The sequence below is a fragment of the Haliotis cracherodii genome, unplaced genomic scaffold (assembly GCF_022045235.1).
Source record: "Haliotis cracherodii isolate W230 unplaced genomic scaffold, xgHalCrac1.p SCAF_6, whole genome shotgun sequence".
In the NCBI taxonomy this organism is placed as follows: Eukaryota; Metazoa; Mollusca; class Gastropoda; order Lepetellida; family Haliotidae; genus Haliotis; species Haliotis cracherodii.
In genome coordinates, this window is record NW_027266319.1 from 32,671,232 (window position 1) to 32,682,884 (window position 11,653).

An 11,653-nucleotide genomic window follows, 5' to 3' on the forward strand; every position below is an offset into this window, starting at 1 on the left:
TGCCTCTTTTTACCCTCGACTTTTTTGTTTTGTTCTTGCTTATTATACACAGGTTTTTGTTTGACATTATGTGTCGTGAGTACATACAGGACTTCTCAGATCTATAGAAGGATGGGGTTGGCCCAATTCCCCATGATTATGTTTCTATGTGTGTCAGCACCATCCCTGTTCTAGGTTCACCAAAGTGGTAAATGTCCGAGACCTGCATCACTTCGGGCTATCCTCCCATATGAAGCTGATATGACTGTAATCCTATTCAAAGGGGCAATAAATCTAGAGGAACAGGTAGACCATTACACCCGGAGGCAGGTGAGATGATGAATAACCAGGTAGATGGTCAAACAGGAGCTACCTATGATGTTAAAATCCTCCCTTGTATCATGGTCAGACTCGTGAAGTTCCGGGTTAAATAGGTCTTCAGCAACCCATGCTTGCCTGAAAAGGCGACTATGCGGGATCGGGTGGTCAGGCGCGCTGACTTAGGTGATGCATGTCATCGATCCCAATTGCATGATATTAATCACAGGATTGTCTGGTCCAGACTCAATTATTTACGGCCGGCCGTTATAAAGATGGAATATGGAATATTGCTGAGTGTGGGGTTAAACAACAAACCATCCATTTGTATCATTGTCAGTGTTTCTCTGCAGCACCAGGGGGCACAGGTGGCCCAGCTGTCTAAGGCACCGTGATTCGCTGTCCAGAGTGGCACCCCTAGGGCACGCCAGAAACCTTTGATTGTGGGTACAAATCTCGGTTCGCCCCGATTATGTTTCTAGGTTTGTCAGCACCATACCCGTGCTGGTGTGTTTCACCCAAGTGGTAAACATCTGAGACCTGCATCACTTCAGGCTTTCCTCCCACATAAAGCTGACATGCCGTGATATAACTGGAATACTGTTCAAGGTAGCGTTAAACCCAACTCACTCACTCACTCACTCACTCTGCAGCACCATAACTTACTTCTCTTCCATGATGGATGCTCCAATATTTAAAACAGTAGAACATCACTTCAAATAGCAAACACAACACACATGAGGGAAGGGAGGTGCTTTTCTTATGACAAAGTTTACATTCGGTAAACTTCTGTTTGTATTTTCAAACAATCAAGATGATTAGTAGTACATTTGACCCACCATCAGGTTAGAAGAGGTCTTCATCAACCCATACTTCCCGTAAAAGGTGACATTGCTTGTGGTAGGAGGCGACTAACGGGATCGGCTGGTCAGGCTTGCTGACCTTGTTGATGTATGTCATCGTATCCCAATTGTGATGATCAATGTTTATGATGTCTATCTCTGGATTCTGGTCCAGACTCATTTATTCACAGACCCCTGTCATGTAGCTGGAATATTGCTGAGTGTGGTGTTAGACAACAAATCAACAAAGTACATTTAACTGATAAACATGTAACAAGGTTTTTATTTGAAAAGCGTGTATGCTGTGAACCTTGACTGAGAGATCTGAAATTGTGTAGGAATAAAAGTAGTGGACAAAATTTGATGTTTGATATAAATTTGAATTCCTGAAGTTTTGAGACATTCTCCCCACATACCCCAAAACCCTTAGCTGTAAACTGTTGCACACCTTTAAGTGTTAGTTTGCTAAGAAACTTACGTTTTTAGTTTTATCATCATTCTAAATAATTTATAACTGTTATTGGGATTATGCGTATTTAAACTGATATATTTACTTATCAACCAGCTACCCGTAAAGGAATAGGAATACACAGATATATCTAAAGACTCGATGACAGGAGAAACAGCGGCGAAGGGAGATAACTCTCGATCTTTCATCCATGCATGAACCCAACAGTGAGTAAAGTGATCGTAAAATACCCAGTGTTACTGCATCGGCTTCAAGGCTATATAACAGCTATCTATGGGTATGTAGTTCGGACTTTCCATCGGAGATTCCTCTAGTAAGTTGAGCCAGAAGACAGCAACACAACGGTTCAGGGCAAATGGTACCTTAATATGTTAAATTGATAATAAATATTCTCGGTATTACAACTTCAAATTGTATTAACACCAGACTCAGGTTACCTGCCTTTCCTGCTGTGTTGCTGTCACCTAGTCGTTGTTAGATCCAAGGAAGGAAAACAAACGCATGTGTATACCATTATTCCATATTTATTTAGATATGTTCAACAAATGGAATGCCATGTGCCAAAAGAAAGTAATTAAAGCAGGGCCAAAATTGAGCTCAAAAACTGTTCTCCCATATCAGAGAGCTGAATAAACTTAGAAATCTCAGCCAAAGGGTGGGCCAAAACAAATGAAAAGAAGATCGAAAGAGTGTGTCCAAACATAAGCCGAAAGAGTGTAGTCAAAACAGTCCAAAAGGGAGAAATGCTTATTACAGGGGCACCAAACCACAACCCCTCACACAAACACACATGCAAATCACATTCTCTTATACAAACACTCAAACACACATGCGAAACACATCCTCTCACACATACACACTGACACTCTCTAGCACACATACACACACTCTGTCACACATACACACTTGCATTCTCTGTCACACATGCAAAAACACAACCTCTCCCACATACACTGCCACACGTGCAAAAAACACATCCTCTCAAACATACACACTTACACTCTCTGTCACACATGCAAGAACACATACTCTCACACATACACATTAACACTCTATCACACATGCAAAAACACATCCTCTCACAAATACACACTGACACTCAAAATCACATGCAAAAACACACCTTCTCACACATACACCCTCTATCACACATGCAAAAACACATCCTAACACACATAAACACATACGTTCTCCATCACACATGCAAAAATACATCCTAACACACATACACACTTACACTTTCTGTCACACATGCAAAACCACATCCTCTCACATTTACACATTTACACTCGTACTCATACACACACACTGGATGAGAAATCTACGAAAAGATTCTCCCCCAGAAGGCAGCCACTCTCCTCAGCGCCTTCCTCAGAGGATGAACTTCTCGGTCCTCCACGAAGCTGTCGTCATCCTCGTCCTCGTAGACCCAGTAGTCACTGTCGTCATCACTAGGGGCAGGGAAGTGGTCGACGTAGGTGATCGTGATTGGGGCGGGTAGCGTCTCACCGTGGTCAGGGCGGGCCCAGAAGGGGGTGAAAACACTCAGAGGGTTGGGAGAGGGGGTCGTGGACGCAGCCTGGGGACGCTACATCAGTGAGTGGGGAGGGAGGGATAAAGGAGGGTCAGTGTCCGAGGTATATAGGCGGTTTTCAAATAACAGTGTGGAAAAGAAAGTCAGTCTGATACACAGGTTACACATGCAATAAGGCGGTACAACAAGACAAAAAATCTGATCGAATGTTTGAAACATGCAAGTGGAGGAGGGGGATCATGCAGCTATTTTTCAGGACACAATAACCCACGGAGAAAATGGGCAATGTCAATAGTGTGCGTGAGGGGACATGGACAAATGAACAAAGGTGAGCTATTCGGCGGCCGAATCTGAGAGAGATGTAGATAAACTACATACACAGTCGGATTCCTCATCCAGCGACGGCCATAAACTCGCAGCAGGAGTGACATGATACCGGATCATGTCTTCCCGTGCTGAAAAGAAAAAAATAATAAACACATTTAAAATACATTAAAATACACGTTCAATGAACGTATCGAGTTAAGGAGTTCGGGTTAACGAGGTTTGACTGTACTGCGTTGAGGAAAAGACATCGCCCAGTCTCAAGTCAACAAATATAGATCTGGATATTTTACAAGCAGCACATCTCTACAGAAACGTATGAGCTCTTATTTCCTCCTCAACACCTGAATGTGTGGACAGACAGACAGACAGACATGGGGGATTAAGAACAGAAAATACTAAAGACTATGAGCAGGCGTGAGTAGGAGTGAAATGGGCATTTCATAGTTGTGTTTATGTGTTTTAGTCATGTCATTTCAAGCCGGTAGGTTTGAAAGAGTAGTTTATTTATTAATAGATATCAAAGTTATACATTGTGACACATTTGATCTATAATGTTTGAACAACCTCGCCCGTCATATTTATATACGGACCGCACTCATTTCAGAGCAGACAAGAGATTTGAAAGACACACATTCCTGAATCAAAACAATTGCAAATGGCGGCCAACGTCATCACCACCGATACCCTGTCAAACTACTGCCAATTTCAGTGCTAATCTACGTACTAAACACTTTAGAATACAATAACTGCATTCTTAATTACCTTGAATATGTAGCCTTGTAAACATCTTGTCAGTAGAAGATCTTGAAACGATGCTGTAGTCAACGAAATGCAGAGCGATAGGGAGCAAGAGCGATAGTGAATCTGTTCAAAACAGAGGGGGACGTTGGCCGAGACAACGGTAGCTACGTTACGGTAAGACGAAGTCAGAACGAGGCTTCATCGTCCATTTCCGGCAAGGCTAAAACCTCTAGAGCTGCATGTCATGGGGGCCAAACACTTAAAAAGGGGAAGCAGATAATGTTGTGGTGGCCGTTGCCGTGCTTTTCCGTCGTTGATGAAAAGAAGGGCAGGTTCAGTTTGTTTTGTACCTGAGAATTTTCTGGTTTAATTATGAAGGTGTTTGCTGATAAAGACCGTTCGTCTTAACTGGGGACTGTTTACTGGTGTGTAAAGCGCGATGTGTGGTTAAAGTTGGCGGGAATTCCGCACTTATTGCCGCGGAAGGCAGCTGCGCAAGTCGCTTCGGAAATCCCTCACTAGCATCTCCACTGATACACTGGGAGAAAAAGTCTGACATGAGTGGTCTCCCTTTGTTCATTGGTAGAAAAGCAAGCCTTATTCCCCTCACATACACGGAAGATAAAAGCTTTTTTAGCTGCTAGCTTGTTCAATCAGCGTGTTAGCGTGTTTACTGTGTACGTGATATGAGTAAGAAATTAACGCCACTCCCACAACATAGCGCCAGCTATATCCCTGTCATCCACGTGTCAAGGCAGCTGGGACCCCACCGGTTTAAGTGTAGGGAAATGTACTTGATAACCTGCTCGTATTTATGTGTTGTGACATTCAGCGTTGGTTGCCTGTATATGTATTTTGGGGAGAGATTTGTTCCCTGATCTACCGTCTGGTCAACTGACGAAGGCCATGTTCGAAACAACTTAGACGATTAAACACCTCATTTCTATGTTCAGCTTTCTTACTTTTCAAATCAGCGATTGGTTATGGGTTGGCTGTATGCCTATAATATACACCTATATCAGGTTGTTCATTCCGCTCAACACAAATAGCTACAGGCTGTTGATCTCCCAGGTCGACATGGACGGAATACCGTGCTCCTTCTGTACCCGCTGAATATTTAGATTATATACCTGAATGACAATGTGTATCTTGTCAGTGTGGCTGGAGAAATGAATACTAAGATGAATGTACTTGTGCATCTGTATGAAGGTGGACGTTCTTGTAGCAGTAATGATTATTTATACGAGTATGGTATTTCACATAGATGACATAAGGGGGCGGGGATGTAGCTGCATGAGTGGTTAAGGTGTTGGCTCATCACCCTAGGGCCTAGGTTCTATTCCAGGTATAAACGATTATCTTAAAGTATATTTTTGGTAAACATTTAAAGAGCGACTATCCCCGGGCAAACTGGCAGCTTTAGTAAGTTTGGCTCAAATACAACTTTCTTTGTCTGTTGACTCAAATTTCATGATTTATATCAATCTAAGAACTCATGAGTACTCTGACTGACCCAGGCGTCCTTTAGGCATTAATTACAAGGTGTAGACCTGGACTGAAACTGGGCACCAGACAGAGAAGCGCAGTCGCCCTTCAAGTGTTAGTTTGCTAAGAAACTTACGTTTTTAATTTTATCAACATTCTAAATAATTAATAACTGTTATCGGGACTATGCGTATTTAAACTGATATATTTACTTATCAACCAGCTACCCGTAAAGGAATAGGAATACCCAGATATATCTAAAGACTCGATGACAGGAGAAACAGCGGCGAAGGGAGATAACTCTCGATCTTTCATCCATGCATGTGCCCAACAGTGAGTAAAGTGATCGTAAAATACCCAGTGTTACTGCATCGGCTTCCAGGCTATATAACAGCTATCTATGGGTATGGAGTTTGGACTTTCCATTGGAGATTCCTCTAGTAAATTGAGCTAGAAGACAGCAACACAACGGTTCAGGGCAAATGGTACCTTAATATGTTAAATTGATAATAAATATTCTCGGTATTACAACTTCAAATTGTATTAACACCAGACTCAGGTTACCTGCCTTTCCTGCTGTGTTGCTGTCACCTAGTCGTTGTTAGATCCAAGGAAGGAAAACAAACGCATGTGTATACCATTATTCCATATTTATTTAGATATGTTCAACAAATGGAATGCCATGTGCCAAAAGAAAGTAATTAAAGCAGGGCCAAAAGTGAGCTCAAAAACTGTTCTCCCATATCAGAGAGCTGAATAAGCTTAGAAATGTCAGCCAAAGGGTGGGCCAAAACAAATGAAAAGAAGATCGAAAGAGTGTGTCCAAACATAAGCCGAAAGAGTGTAGTCAAAACAGTCCAAAAGGGAGAAATGCTTATTACAGGGGCACCAAACCACAACCTCTCATACAAACACACATGCAAAACACATTCTCTTATACAAACACTCAAACACACATGCGAAACACATCCTCTCACACATACACACTGACACTCTCTAGCACACATACACACACTCTGTCACACATACACACTTGCATTCTCTGTCACATATGCAAAAACACATCCTCTCCCACATACACTGTCACACGTGCAAAAAACACATCCTCTCAAACATACACTGCCACACATGCAAAAAACACATCCTCTCACACATACACAGTTGCACTCTCTGTCACACATGCACACACTCTGTCACACATACACACACTCTGTCACACATACACACTTGCATTCTCTGTCACACATGCAAAAACACATCCTCTCCCACATACACTGCCACACATGCAAAAAACACATCCTCTCACACATACACACTTGCACTCTCTGTCACACATGCAAGAACACATACTCTCACACATACACATTAACACTCTATCACACATGCAAAAACACATCCTCTCCCACATACACTGCCACACGTGCAAAAAACACATCCTTTCACACATACACACTTACACTCTCTGTCACACATGCAAGAACACATACTCTCACACATACACATTAACACTCTATCACACATGCAAAAACACATCCTCTCACAAATACACACTGACACTCAAAATCACATGCAAAAACACACCTTCTCACACATACACCCTCTATCACACATGCAAAAACACATCCTAACACACATAAACACATACGTTCTCCATCACACATGCAAAAATACATCCTAACACACATACACACTTACACTTTCTGTCACACATGCAAAACCACATCCTCTCACATTTACACATTTACACTCGTACTCATACACACACACTGGATGAGAAATCTACGAAAAGATTCTCCCCCAGAAGGCAGCCACTCTCCTCAGCGCCTTCCTCAGAGGATGAACTTCTCGGTCCTCCACGAAGCTGTCGTCATCCTCGTCCTCGTAGACCCAGTAGTCACTGTCGTCATCACTAGGGGCAGGGAAGTGGTCGACGTAGGTGATCGTGATTGGGGCGGGGAGCGTCTCACCGTGGTCAGGGCGGGCCCAGAAGGGGGTGAAAACACTCAGAGGGTTGGGAGAGGGGGTCGTGGACGCAGCCTGGGGACGCTACATCAGTGAGTGGGGAGGGAGGGAGAAAGGAGGGTCAGTGTCCGAGGTATATAGGCGGTTTTCAAATAACAGTGTGGAAAAGAAAGTCAGTCTGATACACAGGTTACACATGCAATAAGGCGGTACAACAAGACAAAAAATCTGATCGAATGTTTGAAACATGCAAGTGGAGGAGGGGGATCATGCAGCTATTTTTCAGGACACAATAACCCACGGAGAAAATGGGCAATGTCAATAGTGTGCGTGAGGGGACATGGACAAATGAACAAAGGTGAGCTATTCGGCGGCCGAATCTGAGAGAGATGTAGATAAACTACATACACAGTCGGATTCCTCATCCAGCGACGGCCATAAACTCGCAGCAGGAGTGACATGATACCGGATCATGTCTTCCCGTGCTGAAAAGAAAAAAATAATAAACACATTTAAAATACATTAAAATACACGTTCAATGAACGTATCGAGTTAAGGAGTTCGGGTTAACGAGGTTTGACTGTACTGCGTTGAGGAAAAGACATCGCCCAGTCTCAAGTCAACAAATATAGATCTGGATATTTTACAAGCAGCACATCTCTACAGAAACGTATGAGCTCTTATTTCCTCCTCAACACCTGAATGTGTGGACAGACAGACAGACAGACATGGGGGATTAAGAACAGAAAATACTAAAGACTATGAGCAGGCGTGAGTAGGAGTGAAATGGGCATTTCATAGTTGTGTTTATGTGTTTTAGTCATGTCATTTCAAGCCGGTAGGTTTGAAAGAGTAGTTTATTTATTAATAGATATCAAAGTTATACATTGTGACACATTTGATCTATAATGTTTGAACAACCTCGCCCGTCATATTTATATACGGACCGCACTCATTTCAGAGCAGACAAGAGATTTGAAAGACACACATTCCTGAATCAAAACAATTGCAAATGGCGGCCAACGTCATCACCACCGATACCCTGTCAAACTACTGCCAATTTCAGTGCTAATCTACGTACTAAACACTTTAGAATACAATAACTGCATTCTTAATTACCTTGAATATGTAGCCTTGTAAACATCTTGTCAGTAGAAGATCTTGAAACGATGCTGTAGTCAACGAAATGCAGAGCGATAGGGAGCAAGAGCGATAGTGAATCTGTTCAAAACAGAGGGGGACGTTGGCCGAGACAACGGTAGCTACGTTACGGTAAGACGAAGTCAGAACGAGGCTTCATCGTCCATTTCCGGCAAGGCTAAAACCTCTAGAGCTGCATGTCATGGGGGCCAAACACTTAAAAAGGGGAAGCAGATAATGTTGTGGTGGCCGTTGCCGTGCTTTTCCGTCGTTGATGAAAAGAAGGGCAGGTTCAGTTTGTTTTGTACCTGAGAATTTTCTGGTTTAATTATGAAGGTGTTTGCTGATAAAGACCGTTCGTCTTAACTGGGGACTGTTTACTGGTGTGTAAAGCGCGATGTGTGGTTAAAGTTGGCGGGAATTCCGCACTTATTGCCGCGGAAGGCAGCTGCGCAAGTCGCTTCGGAAATCCCTCACTAGCATCTCCACTGATACACTGGGAGAAAAAGTCTGACATGAGTGGTCTCCCTTTGTTCATTGGTAGAAAAGCAAGCCTTATTCCCCTCACATACACGGAAGATAAAAGCTTTTTTAGCTGCTAGCTTGTTCAATCAGCGTGTTAGCGTGTTACTGTGTACGTGATATGAGTAAGAAATTAACGCCACTCCCACAACATAGCGCCAGCTATATCCCTGTCATCCACGTGTCAAGGCAGCTGGGACCCCACCGGTTTAAGTGTAGGGAAATGTACTTGATAACCTGCTCGTATTGATGTGTTGTGACATTCAGCGTTGGTTGCCTGTATTTGTATTTTGGGGAGAGATTTGTTCCCTGATCTACCGTCTGGTCAACTGACGAAGGCCATGTTCGAAACAACTTAGACGATTAAACACCTCATTTCTATGTTCAGCTTTCTTACTTTTCCAATCAGCGATTGGTTATGGGTTGGCTGTATGCCTATAATATACACCTATATCAGGTTGTTCATTCCGCTCAACACAAATAGCTACAGGCTGTTGATCTCCCAGGTCGACATGGACGGAATACCGTGCTCCTTCTGTACCCGCTGAATATTTAGATTATATACCTGAATGACAATGTGTATCTTGTCAGTGTGGCTGGAGAAATGAATACTAAGATGAATGTACTTGTGCATCTGTATGAAGGTGGACGTTCTTGTAGCAGTAATGATTATTTATACGAGTATGGTATTTCACATAGATGACATAAGGGGGCGGGGATGTAGCTGCATGAGTGGTTAAGGTGTTGGCTCATCACCCTAGGGCCTAGGTTCTATTCCAGGTATAAACGATTATCTTAAAGTATATTTTTGGTAAACATTTAAAGAGCGACTATCCCCGGGCAAACTGGCAGCTTTAGTAAGTTTGGCTCAAATACAACTTTCTTTGTCTGTTGACTCAAATTTCATGATTTATATCAATCTAAGAACTCATGAGTACTCTGACTGACCCAGGCGTCCTTTAGGCATTAATTACAACGTGTAGACCTGGACTGAAACTGGGCACCAGACAGAGAAGCGCAGTCGCCCTTCAAGTGTTAGTTTGCTAAGAAACTTACGTTTTTAATTTTATCAACATTCTAAATAATTAATAACTGTTATCGGGACTATGCGTATTTAAACTGATATATTTACTTATCAACCAGCTACCCGTAAAGGAATAGGAATACCCAGATATATCTAAAGACTCGATGACAGGAGAAACAGCGGCGAAGGGAGATAACTCTCGATCTTTCATCCATGCATGTGCCCAACAGTGAGTAAAGTGATCGTAAAATACCCAGTGTTACTGCATCGGCTTCCAGGCTATATAACAGCTATCTATGGGTATGGAGTTTGGACTTTCCATTGGAGATTCCTCTAGTAAATTGAGCTAGAAGACAGCAACACAACGGTTCAGGGCAAATGGTACCTTAATATGTTAAATTGATAATAAATATTCTCGGTATTACAACTTCAAATTGTATTAACACCAGACTCAGGTTACCTGCCTTTCCTGCTGTGTTGCTGTCACCTAGTCGTTGTTAGATCCAAGGAAGGAAAACAAACGCATGTGTATACCATTATTCCATATTTATTTAGATATGTTCAACAAATGGAATGCCATGTGCCAAAAGAAAGTAATTAAAGCAGGGCCAAAAGTGAGCTCAAAAACTGTTCTCCCATATCAGAGAGCTGAATAAGCTTAGAAATGTCAGCCAAAGGGTGGGCCAAAACAAATGAAAAGAAGATCGAAAGAGTGTGTCCAAACATAAGCCGAAAGAGTGTAGTCAAAACAGTCCAAAAGGGAGAAATGCTTATTACAGGGGCACCAAACCACAACCTCTCATACAAACACACATGCAAAACACATTCTCTTATACAAACACTCAAACACACATGCGAAACACATCCTCTCACACATACACACTGACACTCTCTAGCACACATACACACACTCTGTCACACATACACACTTGCATTCTCTGTCACATATGCAAAAACACATCCTCTCCCACATACACTGTCACACGTGCAAAAAACACATCCTCTCAAACATACACTGCCACACATGCAAAAAACACATCCTCTCACACATACACAGTTGCACTCTCTGTCACACATGCACACACTCTGTCACACATACACACACTCTGTCACACATACACACTTGCATTCTCTGTCACACATGCAAAAACACATCCTCTCCCACATACACTGCCACACATGCAAAAAACACATCCTCTCACACATACACACTTGCACTCTCTGTCACACATGCAAGAACACATACTCTCACACATACACATTAACACTCTATCACACATGCAAAAACACATCCTCTCCCACATACACTG